The sequence below is a fragment of the Artemia sp. Qi Xiang Cuo genome, chromosome 2 (genome assembly GCF_049724085.1).
Source record: "Artemia sp. Qi Xiang Cuo chromosome 2, ASM4972408v1, whole genome shotgun sequence".
NCBI classification, from domain to species: domain Eukaryota; kingdom Metazoa; phylum Arthropoda; class Branchiopoda; order Anostraca; family Artemiidae; genus Artemia; species Artemia sp. Qi Xiang Cuo.
The window spans coordinates 364,132-382,972 of record NC_142795.1 but is presented as its reverse complement, the minus strand read 5'-3'; the positions used below and the strand labels follow the sequence as shown (position 1 = coordinate 382,972).

The 18,841-nt window shown below is 35.1% G+C and overlaps 1 protein-coding gene across 6 annotated transcripts in view; it reads right to left on the bottom strand.

Annotated features, from left to right (window-relative positions):
- Sgt1 (suppressor of G2 allele of skp1) overlaps positions 1 to 18,340 on the bottom strand; it is a 41,771-nt gene extending 23,431 nt beyond the window's left edge. Inside the window, exons 1-3 of one of the 6 annotated variants that reach the window (XM_089107927.1) lie at positions 18,320 to 18,338; positions 9,825 to 9,953; positions 1,313 to 1,379 (exon numbers count right to left, since the gene is read on the bottom strand). The gene's annotated coding sequence lies outside the window, so the exon portion shown is untranslated. Of the gene's footprint in view, positions 1 to 1,312; positions 1,380 to 9,820; positions 9,954 to 18,319 lie in introns of all 6 variants that reach the window. The other 5 variants (XM_089107928.1, XM_089107929.1, XM_089107930.1 and 2 more) reach the window with 5 other exon arrangements.
- Positions 18,341 to 18,841: the final 501 nt, after the last annotated feature.

Here is an 18,841-nt window from a genome sequence, read left to right as displayed (position 1 = left end):
CTTTTTTAAATTTAACCTTATAATATTCTACCTTAGCCAGTTTGAGTGCAGCATTTAACCTGCTATTATAAACTTTATATATTACTTTGTTATGAATACCATTGCTCCTCGCTGACAACATATATAAAGAATGTCTTCTACTAATTGGCTGTAAGAGACTCTTTGTATTCAAAGCGTTATGCAGAGACACCCTTCTTTTCTGTATTCCTGACACTTCACAACATTCCAAAAACGTATCCTTAATCTTACCATACCAAAGCTCAAACTTCAAATTTAAATCTAATTCTTGTAAAAATTTAAAGTCTAACTGTTCTATCCTAAGCTTAAATCTTGAAATAGTATTTGAATCAACTAATAATTTCTTAGGCTTAGGGCGAGCATCACAATTAATATTAATATCCTTAAATATACCCCGAACTAATATAGCCAAACCAAAGTGATCCGAAACATCATTTAACACAACACTTAACGAATCATGGGGAATATTCAAAAATACATTATCAATTAGAGATGAAGATGACTTCGTCACTCTGGTACAAATATTTACAGCAGGATGCATCCCATAACCTAACATTAATTTCAAAAAATTCCGGGCTTTTAAGTTAGATGTTAACAATTTCAAATCAATGTTAAAATCTCCACACACAAAACACGGCATGTTCTTACGAGTTAGAAGGTCCATTTGTTGCTCTAATAATTCTAAAAAACAATCTACACTAGCTGAAGGGGGGCGGTAACAAACAACAATAAAAAATGGGCCACCATTCTTATCAACCTCCGTAACAAAACACTCAAAAATCATCTCTTTATTAACACACAAATCATCCCTAACCTTCACATTCAAATCAGTTCTAATATACAGGGCAAGTCCTCCATGCTGATGGTGAGTACGGTTCTTAACATACATATTATAATTTAAAATATCCGATAGTCCAGAATTATTATTCATTAACCATGTTTCAGTAAGTGCAAGAATATGAAAATCAGATAGCATACACAGCTCCGACAAATAATCCAATGTACTATTTAACCCCTGACAATTCAAATGAAAAATGCCAAGTTTATCCGGAGCCAGTCTAGTATGTAAATCAACTGGGCACTTATAATTAACCTTCGGAAAAACATCATCTACCCCCATATCAAAATCCCTGTGAAGTACCCCTAATCCTAAATCCGAAACACTCAATGGATTATTCTCAAGCCAATCCAAACGATCATTACCAACAATTATCATTTTTCTTAAATATATATATATATATATATAAAAAAGAAAAGGAGGGTAGTTGCAACCAAACCTAACCAACTGAATAACTATAACTCGGAGGGTCGGTGATCCCGTTTCCAACGTAATTGAAGCTCCAGAAAAAACACAAAATAACCTAAAAATAAAAAGAAACATATTAACAAAATAATATAAATAAACAAACGAATACAAAAAAAGTGAAAAAATTGTCACTAACACTAGCCTGTCACAATACAGGCTTACTGTTTCCATTACTGAATTCCAGAAAATTATAATTGAAGAAAACACAATGCTCTACCTTTGTCTACCACTTACCCATTCTAACAAAAACTAAATAAATGAGAAAAAAGAACAACTTTTCTTTTTTTTTCCATAAACACAAATACAAAAAAAAAAAAAAAAAAAAAAAAATATCTTAACAAAATCTTAATTAACCATTCATGATATAACCATCTATTGGTCACATAACTCAGGGATAGGCTCATCGTAACCAAATTTTGCCGCCACACCACCACGGTCGATCTGTATATATGGTGGAACTGTATTGGAAACAATATTGGAACCATGATGAAACTCCTATATCATTTAATCTAGATTTCTTTATATACAATTTCCTTCGAGCTTCACGAACTGATATTGGTACATCATCGCTAACAGATATATTTCTATGATTACCAACAACCTTACCTTTTAATTTCTTTCCGTTCTTAATCACACTGACCTTTGCATCTCGAGAACCACCATCAACTTTAAAATACGGTTACTCCTTACGGACCTTACCAACAACTCGAAACCTCGGGACCATGGACAGACCTAGACCCTCCAAACACAACTGGTCAAAAAACGTTTCGGCTTGGGTGGTATTTTCGCAGGGAGCATTCCAAACGATAATATTCGTCTCTGTATGTCGATACTCAGATGCCCTAAGCCGACGAGACAGATCTGCACTCCCAGTTTCATACTTTTTCGTTGCACTAGCGATAATTGTCATTGGATTTCTTAAGCTTAGAACATCAGATTCAAGCTGTGTAACACGCGAACTCGTAGTATTAACTTCTGATTTTAGCTCAGACTGTGTATTTTCCACTGATACCATACGATTTTCTAACATTTTTATGCTATCGTTTATAGAGTCTAGTTTTTACCATTTTCAGTAAGTATTGTTAGCATCTTAGCAAAATCATCCACCAGGGTCTTCAGTGAAGCGACATCGTTATTCCCTTCAGATGAAACGGTCAAATTCAACAAACTGTCTTCAACAGACTGGGATCCTACTTGGACAGTTTTAGCAATCTTCCTTTTTCGCCCCATGGCAAGTGCAAATAAAATAAAATATGTAATCTCTCTTACCTATTTTGGCGCCTATAATTTATCCACGTCGATGCGGACGTGCAGTTCGCTAAGCCACCGTTAATTTGGGCACGGCTAACACCCCTATCTCCTGCACCGACGACTTCCAATAGCGCTTAAATACCGACTCCACTTCAGGAATCAAAACCAACTTTCAGGAATACTCTGTAGCGTTTGTAAAATTCAACTAATCATATATTTTCATTTCATTCCACTCCTCAGGGCAAGCGGTAAAGACACCTGAACTACTACTCAATCAGAGCTTGATTCATTGTCTTTGGCCTATTTTCTTTTTTTGTCATAATTAAATGACGTAATCCAAGGTGTATAATCCCAAGCCAATTCAATGTTTCTCAATATCTTCACTGTCTAACAAATACACTTTTTACAAACCAATTAAATTCAAAGTTAAATACAATTTGCGTCCTCACAGTTCAAAGGCTCATTCAGTACTGAATACAATTTACAATACTTTTAGTTGAGACGGGAATAACATGACGTTGCAAAACTTTAGGTAGCAAAAATTTAGAAACTAAGCACTGAAAATGATAATGAACAATATACTCAATCTTACAAAAACTATTTTTATAATGTCCAAGCCAAGACGAATCTGGGATAACATCACTAGTCCCTAATGAATCAAATTTAGACGCATTAATGACTTCTTTCCATTGTATTGCAATTTTAGGAAACTCAGCACCATTATATCGAACCAAACGAAGATACCGTTTAAACTCCGCTTTTGTCTTACTTTTTATATCAAACACTTGGCCTCGCAAGGGCCGCCCACAGACAATCCAGATGCGAAGCCAGAGCTTAGCACGATTTTCGACGGCTTTAAGACCCGGGTCTTCTTTCCAAATTGGACTTCGAATTTTGAGTTTAACCCGGACAAGGGGGACAGCCGCATTCTCAGCTTGTTTCATGCACTCAGCTAAGTGAAGGTAATAAACATTCAGTTGCCCTCTGGCTTGTGGCGAAAAAACACTCGTGCACAGTAGATTAAAAGGGATCTTGACGCAGGACAACAGAGCTGTTAGGGTAGAAAAATATAAAGGCCAATTGGCTTTGCTCCACTCTCGTTTCATACACCATTTTTTATTAGCAGCACAAGAATGATTAGATGGATCAGCCGTTAATGTTACAGTAAGGGAAAGGGGAAGGTAATCAAAATCACGTTCGCCTTCGTCAACATTAACGACAGAACAGGGAACATCGGCAGAGCAGATACAATGATCAATACTGGTTATAGTACCACTATTATGAATATAACTGTAATTTAGAGCTTTGGGTACTATGCGATACCCATGCTTTTCAATATTGCATAACGGAGTTTTAAGGGACGAGTAGGCATTAGAAAACTTAGTAAGTGAAGCTAGACGTTTCTGATCGCAGGGAAGATATACATTTATAAATACAAGGTGACCAAGTCGTATTGCCATAATATTATCAGAGGATTGAAATAAGATAGACGACAAAGGAGTAGCTAATAACCTTATAAAACGTGCAAGGTCCCCGGAAGGTCGGCCTTTTGTTTTTTGGGCATAGGTGATGAAGAAAATATGGTGGCTACTTCTTCGTAGAGAGTTAACGGAGATGGCAGGAAGTAAATGTTCTTGCAAGAACAAAACGTCAAAATCATTAATTTTTTGATTTAATGAGCCATCTTTATCTTTCGTGTCATTGATATTAAAAGAGCAGATTGAGACGGACAATTCACAATCACACGTTTGCTCAGGACATCACGCAGAATACGACATTTTAGGCTATATGATGCTATAATCACGGGATGAGACATGAGAGCCAGCACAGCGGCTGCATCTTGTTGGCTCATCGCATTTGGTTTTCATGTGGTTAGGAGATGACAATTATGAGAGCAATGGGGCGGCCACAGGAATTCAGAGACCCAGAATGATTCATAACCCACCTTGAGCCCGAGTCGTAGGCTATTACTCTGGGCTACAGCATCAGCAAAGGTAATTTTCACAGCCAGGGATTTTCCCAGACGTTCAGCATCGATGACACCTTCACATTCCTTAAAAATTATCGCCTCATAATTAGCGGGCACCCCCTTAACAATGCCATGAAATTTCTTTTCTTGCATCATGACGTCACAGCTATTCAATACGGTTGGAACCGCATATACTTACTTACTGGCAGTAAGCATGCTATTATTTTGAGCCTTGTGTTTGAAAACAAAGGTGAAATAAGACCATACCACTTATGAATATTATGTAATAACTATGTGTTGAATGTAAGGTAAATTTTGATTTTTTCCATTACTTAGCTATGTAGAAGGCGAATACATCACTGGGTGCATCTTTGTATGGTCTTATCTTTACTAATCACTTGCTTCACAAATTTTATTTTGAGCTTTTAAAGTGACATCTTCTTAATTATTAGAAAATAGTTACCAAAACATTTAAAAACTATCTTAAAATAATCATAAATACTTACCTATCTCATTTTTCAAAATGTATGCTTTACTATTACCCAGCCCTCCCCGCTCCAATTGGATAAATATGTAGTACATTCTATATGGTTAAGCTCAATTTTTTCTATAGCTCAAACCTTTTCTATTGTATAATTTTACAGCAAATTCCTAATCAATCAGCAGGAAGAAAAGAGTCATGCTAATATAGCAAATGGTGTTAACATTTGTAGTGAGCTTTGCATTTATCCCTAAGGAGGAGGGAGGTAAAGTAAAGCAATGCACTATTGTTGATATAGGCAACTATTTATGATTGATTAAAAGTAGTATTCACGATTTTCAGTTTGTTAACATAATAACAAACATTGTTCTTTTTCATTATTTACCACAAGCAGAAATCTTTCCTTCCTTAAAGTCGACAACAACACTTTCTATACTACCAACAACTCATCACAGCACCAGACCCCCTGAGGCTAAGATGGCTAGGTACGCTTCTCTATCCTAATCTATTCAAAGCCTTCCACTTTACAAACTCCCAGGAACTTCCCATTTCCCTTAAATCTTTCTTTACAACATCCTCCCTCCCCAACTGCGGACGACCTGCTTTCAGTTTAGTCCTAGACGGTTGGCAAAATAAGGACAATCTTTGGCAATCTGTCATTCTTCATCCACAGAACATGCCCTAGTCTTTTCAAACTTTTTCTCTTTAGAGCCCTAGAAAGCGGGATTGAACCACACTTTCGTACAGCCTACTGTTTGAAATACAGTCAATCAGCAGAGTACCCAAAACAATCCGTAGGCAATTTTTCTGGAAAAAATCTAGCAAATTTTCTTCCGTGTTTTTGAACTACCCATGGTTCAGAACCATATCTGACCACTGTCATCACTGTACCTTCCAATATTTTAATCCTAATTTGCAGACTTCTCTTCATATTCATCCAAACTTTTTTCAACCGTGAAAAAACTACCTGAGTCGTGGCTATCCTACTTTTAACATCTTCACTGCTCCCATCACCTTTACTAATAATACTAGCAAGGTAAGTGAAGCTGTGCATTTGATCGATCTTATTGTTACCCAACGTCACTATTTGATCCTATTCATAGCCTTAGCAACTTTGTCTTATTAACATTAGTTTCAAACCTATTCTAGCACCTTGAACTCACAAAACATCTAAAAGTTGATTAATTTTGCTCATATTTTCATCTAGGATGCTCAAATCATCAGCATAATCTAAGTCCAGGAAGTTTTCTTTCCCATTTGATTCCAAGTTCTCTCATTGTCTATCCTGTGCTCCTTAAGACAAAGTCAACCAAAATGATCCAGTGCCTCTATAATTACCAAACTCACTCTTATCACCTTTCTTATAGAGGGGTTTAATTAGTTTTTCTAAAATCGCTAGATACTTCCCCCTTTTCAAAAATCATACTTACAATCTTCAGTAACTTATCTTCTACCTCATACCCAACATATTTAAGAAACTCATATACCCCACTATGAGCTCCTGGGGCCTTATTATTTTCTAATCCTTTTAGTACTGTCACTAGTTCTTCCTCACAAAATAAATCTTCCTTCACATCCAAGTACTCTCTCATACTTTTACTTAGTTCTTGTGCATGCAAATAAACAAAAATGCATAACTTTGATTTTTTGGATAACTTAGACCTTTTGCAGCACAATATTAATTTGTTAAAATTTTCAGGGTGTTTGTTTCTCTAAAATGGGTTTTAAAAGGCAAATATAAGGAATAATACACTTTTTAGTCATAGATTTCTAAAATTTTCGGGGCTTCGCGACTAGAAGTACTATGTCTGCTGAATGATCGATACTCAACGAGAAAGGTGGGTGCGTCATTACGGAGCAACAGCACATTTTCTCGACACATTATAGAGCTTTGCCCCCCCCCTTGAAAATCGGCTAGTTATGCCACTGGTAATAGACAACACTCCTGTAATAAACTGTGTTTCCAAGTAGCCTCAGTTTAAGGTTTGTTGCAGGTAAAAAAAAAAAAAAAAAAAAATTCAATTCAATTTATATATAGCCTGTCAAAACAAAAAAGGGCGCAGATCCCCTAAATGACAGAGTAAAATATACGGGGAAAAAAGAGAAAAGAGAAGAAAATTTATACACTGAACAAAAATAAGTAGAAAATGAAATATATATATATTTAATATATATATGTGTATTTTAAAGAAATATTATAAATATATATATAATATATATAAGTAAATATATAAATAAATATATATATATAATATAATATATATATATATATATATATATATATATATATATATATATATATATATATATATATATATATATATATATATATATATATATATATATACCAATTAATTGTGCACCAATGTTCAAATAATTCCTTAGCAAGAGCTGTGGAATGCAGTTGCATAGATATTTTTGAATGAGATAAAATGCTTAAAAGCCCCTCAAGTTTTGCCATGCAACTGTTTAACCAAATAAATAGATTGAAGTTAGTAGTAATCAAAATATAGGAGAGTCAAAAATGGCATAGTACATGGCAAATTGTGCTTGTACTCAGCATATTCAGTAAAAGTTGAAAATTTGATTGATTTGATAGTTGTTTTGTTCCTGAAGGATGTCTGAAAATTATATCATGTAAAAAGGTGCTTGGTTGAGGGAGTTTTTTAGCTTACTTAGCTTGCTGGTAAGTGCAAGCTTAAAAATGAGTGGTTGACGGAGAAGGACAATATGGGTCATTTATATGGTAATTGGTGCACATCTGATCCACAGAAAAAAGAAGGCTATTTCTTCTGTAGAGTTTGTCAGAAATCCCTCTCTTGTGCTAAAGGCTTTATTACTCTCAAACAGCATGTTTGAGAGTAAAAGTGTGCCAAAATTGATATAGCTAATTGGAGTGAGAGCTGGTGTTGTCCGGACTGCTTCTCTAACACCTTCACTTCAAAAGCCCGTTCTCCAAATTCAAGAGTTGTGACACTTAATATCCTAAAGGAAATTAAATCACCGTTGCCCCCCCTCTCGCCGGAGTTGATTCCAGCTTCTCTCTACCTCCAGCATGAAGTGACGTCCCCTTCTCTTAAAGTTGCTTGTCAGACTGAGGGCACTACCATTTTTACCATCGACCCATCCTCTACTCTTGACACCACACATGGAAAACCAAAAACATGTTTATATGAGGTATTCTGTTCAGATCAAACGCTCTTCACGTTCTACTAGTGATAATACAACGTATCCAAAATCCTGTGTTAAAAATTTTGCTTGCCAGACAGAAATCTGCTCTACTAATCTTGGAATTCTTAAACCAGAGTCTGTGTTGTGGCTTTTGAAATCAAAAGCCAGACTAGAAGAGACATTAAGGTGCATTTTGTCCATTATTTCTGACCCCCTATTTGCAATACAAAACAATCATATTCCTCCCCAACTGGATATCTTCAATATTTCTGACATTTCCGCTCCCTTTCAACCAAAGCAAGACAAATCGAAAAATGAATTAAGTAAATCAAGCAAATGACAAAAATTAGAAAATGCTAATCTGGCCTTTCCAAATTCATTCAAGAGGTCAAGTACAGTAGAACTAGTGTCAAACCAGGTTATTAGCAATGCCACTGACCAAAACCGTCAAGAAAAAAATATTGAAGCTGAATCCATTATTTATGAAGCAAACAATCCCACAGACATATCTTCTATTACTATGGTAATGGACAAGTTCCCGAATACAGGAGTAGCTTATTGGTTTCTAGTTGTATGCTGAAATTAAAAAGTGATAACAACACTGTTATTTTAAGGACTAACAAAGTTAATGCTATATTCTATGCAGATAATGATATAGTAATTGTTTTTGAGAAACTTGTGAAAAATAACACAAGAATAAGCAGAAAAAAATGTGATATGTAACCATTTTAATCATGGTCTCTGTAAGTTTCGTAAGCAGTGCAAGTTTTTACCTATTTGTCGTAATTTTATTTTAAGTATTTGTATGTCTGATAAGTGCAGTTTTGATCATGTTGACCTCTGTCCTGATTTAGCTTGTATTTACAAATCGTGTCGTTTTGCTCATGTATCACCAGTAGCAGAGGGTAAGTTTAAAATCCAACCTTTTCTAGGGCAATGCCAAAAACATTCGCAACCCCCTCCTCAATTGGGTCATGTTCCAGTCGACTTCCAGTCTTATCCTCCCGCACACCCGATACAGAGCAGCATACCCCAGGAATCCATCCCTTGAAAGTCTCCTCTGTCCCAGGTATGCATGGGTGCCAGGTCTGCCCAACCCCTCAGATCACATCACCCAATTTGGACTATCCCCAACCCTCCCCTTACTCACATCCCTCCCTAAAATACATATCCCATACAAATAAATCCTCTCTGTGCGACCAAGAATTTGATAACTGGTTCTGGCCTCCATCCATCTTTTGCCAAAATGAACCCGACTCCTCCCCTCTCACACATCCTCCACCCTACTTCCCTTTCACAAAACATCTTACCTTACCATCCCCCCCTATAAAAAACACTCCCAATTTGATTTCTTCTTGTATCACCAGGGAACCTTTCCCCCATCCCATGCACTTTATTCCCCATGGGTACCCTACCAATGTGACTCTGGTTGAGTTCCAACATGCGAAAATTATCCTGTAATAAATAGTCCACCCCAAAAATTATCCACACCATCCCAGAGCCCAAATTAAGAACCCACCCCATGAATTACTGAAACTCAATGACAGTCATGTTTCCCCAGTTGCTTTAAATTTCCAAAAATTTCAATCACTAATGCCAAAAGCCCTAATTTTGACAAACTTACTTACTCAAGGTGCTATCAGAATTAAATCAAATTGACGTTATAGCTGTTACAGAAGTACAGTCTCATGGCCAAAGGTATCTTCGTTTGTCAAATTATTTAGAGTTTATTAAGCTCTGTCCTTTGAATCACCCACCTGGAAAAAAAGGAGGTGGCGTCATATTTTTTACTAAATGCAACCTCTTCCCTAAAATTATTCCTGTTCCTAATTTATCTGAGAACAATGAAATCCTTTGGCTAAGTATTAGACCTAAGGTACCCCCCCCCCGTCCCTGTAATATCTTTGCAATAGCTGTCTTCTGTTACTCGCCAAACCAAAATATTGATGCAAAAAGCAAATCTCTCCAGCCTGCAGACCAGCACTGATTTTGTTATCTCTAAGTACCCAAATGCCGGACCAACAACTAGGGGAAATACCTATCTAGATGTCATTCTAACTAATCTGAATAATTTTTACAGTCCCTCTTCAGCTTTGCCTCCATTGAGTGGGAGTTATCATTTTTCCCTCCTCCTGTCCCCCTCTTTTAATTTTAAGCATTCATTCTCGGTAACTTATGGCTATGACCACCCCCTTCAAAATGCTGGCCTTCTTTCTTTGAAACGTGGCTGAGTACTGAGGATTGATCTGATAGTATGTATAATTTGCATGGTCTTGATGAAAAAATCACTACCTTTCACAAAAAAACTAAACAATAAATATCTAATTTCTTTCCCAAAAAAAAAAAGATTTAAAAAGTGCTCCAGTGACAAATCATTCATTAATCAACCCATAAAAGCGCTAATTAGAAAAAAAAATGATTTTTTTCAGAAATGGTAAACTGGATGAAGCTAACAAAACTAAGAAAAGCAATTAAAAAAGAAATATCAGACCAATTGTACTACAAAAACAAGGTCAAAGAATTGTTTACCAATAAACCAAAAAATTGGTATTCTGAGGTAAAAAAGTTGTGTGGTAGGAGACTAGACAAGCTTGATTTTAACCTACCTGAATCCCCAGAAGTTACTGCTAATAATCTTAACAATTTCGTTGATTCCATCATCCAGAGCCTTCTGGCATTGTCTTATCAATTACCTACTGATGACCTCCCACCTGCTTTCCCCTCCATATCTCCATCTGAGATTGAAAGAAGAATTGGGAAACTACAAAAACAAGTGTCTGCCCTTTAGATATCCCGTGTCCTCTTATTAGTGCTTTCAGTGACTTTCTCTCAAAGCCCTTGTCTGTTATTTTCAATGAGATTACTGAGTGGCCAATATCCACAAATTTGAAAACAGGGTTTCATAAACCCCTTGAAAAAGAAAGACAGAAAACCTGGTTTTGAAGATGTTTGTCCTATTTCACTCACTCCTTTATTCTCTAAACTATATGAAGGATTCCTTGCAGATTGGCAAAAAAAAAAAAAATCCTACCTCTTACTATCCTGAGACAATTTGGGAACATCAAGTCCACTTCTACTTCCCATTACCTTGTTTTTTTAGTGACTCCCTTGGGAAATTTTTCGAAAACCTAATTGCTGGCTAAATTTTATTTCCATTGACCTTCAAAAGACATTTGACCTTGTTAACCACAATATTTTAGTTGAGAAACTTGTAACTGATTTCAATATTGATTCTTTCCTGGTTAAATTGGTTGCCTCCTTTTTATTAAATAGATCACAGGTAGTCAAATATCAGAATCATTATTCCAGTCCCTCCCTGTCTACAATGAAGTACCCCAAGGTACTCTCCTAGGTCCCCTCCTTTTTCTGTTATGATAAATAGCCTTGCTAAGGAATTTCCTGACAGATGAAAATTTGTTAATGACCAAGCAGTTGTTGAAACCTGCTACCAAATCTTAGTAAGCAACCCTGTGAGTATCCTCAATGATATTGCAGATGACACTGCAGACTTAGAAATGAGAGTAAACACCTCTAAATCTATGATAATGTCAATATGTTTCCTTAAAACATCACCCCCTTGCCTCACCCCAATCCCCCCAGATATTTCTGTATCTTCCTTTAAATTACTTGGGGTTATAATTTCGTCTAATTTAAGGTGGGATATCCACATTAAAGATATTGTCTATAGAGCTAATGTATCCATGTCTCTCCTTAAGCTCTTGAATAAACTTAATGTCTCCCCATGCCATTCTAAAAGGGTCTATACTTCCTTTGCCTGATCGCATCTTGAATATGCTTGTCCAGTTTGGCATCCTGGCATCTCCCATGATGAATCAGAAAAATTGAATCCATTCAAAAGAGCCCTGAGAATAATTTTTAAAGAAGCTAAGGTACCATACTCACTCCTTCTAAAAAAAGCCCAAGCTGAAAACTCTTGAGCACAGGAGAGGAACATTGTGCCTCCATTTTGCAAAAAATGCAATAATAAACCTTGCACAGGAAACTTTTCCCTAAAAGACACTCCTCATCTAGGCACTGCCTGGTGCATACTGTTTTTGAGCTCATTCCTATCTTGTCCCCCATCTCTTGCTTAACCTCCATGTATAAAAAAAACAACTTTTGACCCCTTCATTACTGATAAAATAAACCACTAGTTTTCCTTTTCTTTGGTACTGGTGATAACCAAGTTTTATGCTTGTTTGATTCTTTTGTTCCCTCCCCCTTTTTATATGTTCTCTTTTAAACCTTTTTAATGATAATTTTATATCATTCTTTTTTAGTTTTGTTTCAGTTTTTACCTTTTTCACTTTCTGACATTTTGCTGCTTAATTTTTTTTTTACTAATGAATTGTTTTGCCTTTCTGATATTATTGTTTTTGGCATTGTTTAGCCAGTTTTTTAGTTGTTGTGCTTTTTTTCGTATGATTTTTTTTTTTGGTTTAGGATTCCGAAATGCGAATTTGGTCCTTTGGGGCTTGTGATAGACATTTTTTTTTTTTAATGATTATCTTATCTTATCTATAGCAAAGAAATTGTCCTTTCAAAGGATTGGTGATCAAATTTGTGTTTATGTGAGCAGAATACTTGTTGCATATGTAAAAATCATGAATAATGTAAAAAAAAACACTTGTATAATATAAAAATAGTGATACCAAATTATGTAGAATAGAGAAGACTGCCACTTGCTGCCAACACGCCCTTTGTGGCTTTCTTAGCAGGTGCCACAAAATGTCTTGTATAGAGGTGTGAAATAAAATTACCCTAGTCTTATGCATGGTTCAAATTTGAGACTTGCAGTCTAGTTTCAGTAACTGGACTGCTATTCTTAGATTTGAATCAAAAGTCTTATGAAGTTTGTTGTTGTTTTTTTTTGGGGGGGGGATACACACAGGCCTAAAGAAATTTTCAATATACAGTTGAATTTGTGATTTGCAGTCCATTTTCTAGTTTCTGAAACTGGACTTCCAGTCTCAAATTTGAAATGCAAGTCACATAAAATCTTGATTCTTTGGAGTGAATAGGCTAAACATAGGCTAAAGAATATAATCCTTTTTTCATTTGGTTTATTTTTTACAGCTAAATTTTGTGTGATTCCTGAGCTCATTTTCTTGCATATATTGAGAAATTTAAATGCATGCAGATTTTTTTTCCAACAAAAAGCTGAGAGAAAAATTGTCAGTACTTCAAAAAACAACCAAAAAGGTCTAAGCATATGTTTATTTACCTCAAGGAATCAACATTTCATGAGAGTCATGGTTCAAATTTGAGACTTGCAATTTAGCTTCACAAACTGGACTGCTAGTGTTGGATTTGAACCAAAAATATCATGAAGTTTAATTTTTTGGAGGGGTAGGGACATAAATAAATATGGGCCTAAAGAGATAGTCAATATGAAGTTTAAACTTGGGACTTGCACTCTGGTTTCTAGTTTCAGAAACTGGGCCACTGGCCTCAATTTGATCTGGAAGTCCAATGACATTTAGATTTTTTGGGGTAAATAAATATAGGCCTGAAGATTTTTTTTTTTTTTTGTCAATGCAGTCAATTTTTAACAGCTAGCTTTTCATATAATTCTTAAACTAATGTTACTTGATAATATGCATAATAATTGTAGTTAATACACTTCAACTGTAGTTCCACTATACTTTACCCCCCCTCTGTATCCTTTTTGCATCCCTCTGTGTCACTATTCTTTTGTCACAGTTGATTCAATTAACCAATGAACTGGTTTAAACAAGATTGTTGTTAACAGCTAAAAGTAAACATAGTATTTTTTTTTCAGATTCATAAATTTTTTATTCAATTTGATTATGATGAATCAATGTTTTTGGATTATATCATTTTAGCAAAATGGAATTATAATCAAGTAGTCCTAGTAAGTTTTTAACCAACATTTTAAACCCTTGTCTATAGCAAAATGAGCATCATCTTTAAGGGTCCATTAAGGGATTAAAACTGCATTTCTAAGTAAACCAACGATTTTATTCAGAAAGAGCATAAAAAAGACATCATGAAGTATATTTATTCATCTTATTTGTAGGCCAGTAATTTAAATGCCTCCAAGTTTACTGTCTCAGCTGTATTATGTGATAAATAAAAAGACAACATTTTTTTTCAACTGAAAGTAAGGAGTAACATTAAAACTTAAAACAAACAGAAATTATTGCACACATAAAGGGAGTTGCCCCCTCATCAACACCTCACTCTTTATGCTAAAGTTTTTTAGTACTTTAAAAAAAAGTGTCTTATTGTTCTAATTGGCCCTTGTGTTTCAGGAGTCAGTATTAAAGAATAGGGACTAAATTCAAACTTTAGCATAAAGGGCAAGGTGTTGGGGAGGGGGCAACCCCTTTATATACATAATAATTTCTGTTGGTTTTAAGTTTTAAAGTTGCTCCAACCTTTCCATTGAAAAAACTTTTTTTTTTAATTTAATTTCTGATAGTTTTTTAAATAATGCCAGGAAATCTGGCCTCACCTCCACGGAGAAACACCTCCCCACGGAAATATCCAAATTCGGGCAAATTCCTCCCCCCCTATGTATAGTTTTCCCTGACAAGTTCACTCCCTGGAAACTTCCCTCCCCATAGAAAATTCCCCCGTGAAAAAAAAACAGCAAAAAATTTGTCACCGGGGGGGGTGACAAATTTTTTGCTGTTGGTTGCATGTTTATTTAATTTTTGGGTGGGGGGACCCAAAAATTTATGCCTACATCCCAATAGCAAATACTAAGTGCACATAATGGCTGTGGGGGGGGGGGGTCATGTTATACCCAAAGGCATAGTTATTGGGCCTTTCAACTATGATGAACAAAATGGCTATCTAAAAATTTAGATTAGACAATTTTGTGAAAAAAGGGGTGGGTGAGGGGGCCTAGTTGCCCTCCAATTTTGGGTCACTTAAAAACAGCACTAGAACTTTTAATTTTCATTCAAATAAGCCCTTTCCTGATATTCTAGGACCACTGGGTTGATACAATCATCCCTGGAAAATAAAACAAAAAATTAAATAAACATGCATCCATGATGTTTCTTCTGGCAAAAAATACAAGATTCCACTTTTGTGCAGATAGGAGCTTGAAACCTGTACAGTAGGGTTCTATGATACGCTGAATCTGATAGTGTGATTTTCATTGAGATCACTTGACTTTTGGGGGCTGTTTCTCCCTTTTTTCGAAAATCAGGAAAAGTTTCTCAGGTTTGTAACTTTTGATGAGTAAGACTAAACTTAATGAAATTTATATATTTGAAGTCAGCATAAAAATATAAATTAGTTGATACAGATGTATATTGGTATCAAAATTCTGTTTTTTAGAGTTTCAGTTACTATTGAGCTGGGTTGCCCCTTAATTACAGTTTGCTACCACAAACTGTTTGATCACTTGCCAGGGCAATTATACTCCCATAGTACAGCCTTAATCTGTAAATGGAGAATACCCTGTAAGGAAAGAATGGAAATTCTCTTTGGTGATGTTAGTTAATTCTAGCAAATAATGGAAATAAAAGCTGGCAATATTTTCAAACTGTGAAAGTCTGATACCTGACATTCTAAGCAATATCAAAAGTTCCACAATCAGGTAAGACAGCACAATGAGGCATGAAAGGTAAAGAACTCTTAGTGTATTGGAAACAGGTGGTTTAATCACACTTGCAAAGAGCATACCCTATAAAAACACATTGAGTGGAGTGTTCACAAGCTACCTAATAAAGATATGGGAAAATTCCAAATTCTCCAAAACTGGTTTGGCATGAGGAGGTAACAAGTTCATTTAAATTGTTTGTCTTAAACATACTCACCTCCTTTTGCTTTTGTAGAGTAAATACAGTTGGCTTTCAACCTCTGCATCCCCAAACAAAGAATTAGGTACTTGTATGACATATGTCCTACCTCATGTCCTTCTAATATGTTTCTCTGATGCTCAATCAAAATAAAATATACCAAAGTAAGATAAAAATATAAAACTTTAGAAACAAATTTGGGCTATATATTTGCACATTAGGTGGAGGGGGTAAAGTATGGTGGGTACAATTATTCTGCATATTATGCAGTGAAAATTGTTTCCTAACTTTACACTGTCCAAGTACTTTAACCCCCCCCCCCTAATGTGCAAACATATAGCCGAAATTATATATTTTCTATTGATTCTGTCACTTCTCTTTGTCTTGTCTCATGCTAAGCTGAAACAGACTAACAAAAAAAAAATTCTATAATGCATCAATGAATGAACAACTTGAGCAGTAGGGCATTTATCATACAAGTACCAAAATTTACACAATTATCAATTACAGGCTAAAATACCTCTTTTTGGGAAAGACCACTTTTCTTTGGTATTCAGGAAAAATAGAGACAGGTTTTTGGACCACCCCTATTTTACTACATCATATTGTAATGTGAGGGTAGTAACAAGAGCCTATCTTTTATCTGCCTTCTTGGTGAAATTTTCACTAATAATTTGTCAGCATAAATTAAAAATGTACTCTCTGTTTTGACAGGCAATTGAAAAAAAAAATTACATTTAATATTTGTGATTTATAGAATAAATGTCAAGCAATAAAAGTTACATTTTTAGAATCAGCAGATAACCAGCTTTCTGTTAACATGTGAATAAAACTGATACACTGAAAGGATATATACATCAAAACAGGACAATTAGCATTTCCAAAAAGAGGTCTTTGTAGGTAAGTCAATAAACTGATAATTTCAAGTGTTTGATCTTCAATAATTTTAATAATAACCATATTGATGAATAGCTTGGGTCTTTAGCTTTTTATTGATATATACAATTCTTCTTGGTGTAAGTTTATGATCACCCCACCACCTAAGGAGACATGTTAAGAAAAACAATTCTCATTCATGGTATAAAAAACAATCCTAGGCTAGTTAACATATTTTGCAGCAGGAGAACCTTTATCTTCACTTCTTTTTCTATTTTTTTTTAAAGAAATTCATAATTTTTCAGAATACCATTTTGCTCAATTTTGAAAAATTGGCTAAATGCACTGAATGCTGTACCATCTTAAAAAATAATTTATATACATTGCTATTGAAAATGCAGTGGTGGATGTATAGAAATACACAAGGTATGGCAGAGCATTACTAAAAAACTTCTATAAGGTTTATGCAGCAAGGATTCTGCCATCTATAAAAAAATGTAGAAGGATAAAAAACATGTAAAATTTTGTAGAATGGTATATCTTTCAGCATAAATTCAAAAACAGACAATATGCTTATCAACAGCATGACTTTTTTTTAATTTTATTGCAAAGTAAGATAAAAAAAGGAAAGAAGTGAAGATAAAGATTCTCCTGCTCTAAAATATGCTAACTAGGACTATTTTGCATATTATGAAGTAAGTATTGTTTTCTGAACACATCTCTTTATGTGGTGGAATGCTTGTACATTTACACCAGAGATTTTGTTTAACAAAATTTTTCTCAATTGGATACTGATGTTTTACCCTATGCTTATTAAATATCAACTAGGGTAAGACACCCAGTAGTCGGCCACCTGCCTATTCTCAGACAGAATGTAACTAACAGGGAACCTACCTCTAGGCTAAAGGGCTTAGAAAGTTTTTATACATAGCTGGTTTCCCTGGTCACTATTAGATATCTGTATGGACTACCTCTAGGCTAATGTGCTTAGGCTCTAAGCACATTAGCCTAGAGGTAGTCCATACAGATATCTAATAGTGACCAGGGAAACCAACTGTATAAAAACTTTTTAAGCACATTAGCCTTGAGGTAGGTTCCCTGTTAGTTACATTCTGTCTGAGAATAGGCAGATGGCCGACTACTGGGTGTCTTACCCTAGGTACATTTTAATTAGAATAAAATAGAATTGTCAAATTAAAAATCAGATCTCTTTCTCTTCTCTCCCTCTTCTTTCAAATGGTAAAAAGCAAACATCCTATTGGTACAAAGAAAACTTCAACCCATTGAAAATATTTGTTGCTTTCAATTGTGAAACAGGGACATTTTGAGAGGACGTGGCCAATTGTTTTGTTGATTCATATACAGCTATAAATACAGCATGAATCGCTATCTTAAATTTTTGTTGTGATCTAGTCATTGCATGCCCAGTTTTCAGACAGAAAATAATGTTTGCGATTTTCCATTTTCACCTCCTTTTTCCAGAATCTTCCTTGAGCACGTGTTGCGAATTTAAATTTAGTGTTGGGCGATATTCGATATCGATATCGATATATCGATATATCGGACGAAATATCGATATCTAATATCGAAACGTAAATATCGATATCGAAACGATATTTCGGAATTTTCCAGTATTTTCAGCTTTTCTCGCCATTTACTCGTGAACGACCAACAGAAAAGGTCCCACAGAGAAAAAAGTTTTCCAAATCTTCCAGAAGAAGAAGAATAACTTATGAAATCCAATGACTCATAAGACGGAGCTAATGAATGCTCCAGAAACGTTGAAATAAACAACAATGACATTGTCATTCCTTATCATTCCACAGTTTGTATGTTTTTTAAAGGAATGATTGTAACTTTTGTTAACAGAGGAATGTGCGATTTTATCTAGTTTTATTTAGAATTTTCCGCAATTTTCAAAAAATCATAACATGTCTGTGTTGGTAAGTAAATTTTTATGCTGGAAGTGCAATATCCTCCAAAAATGTGTA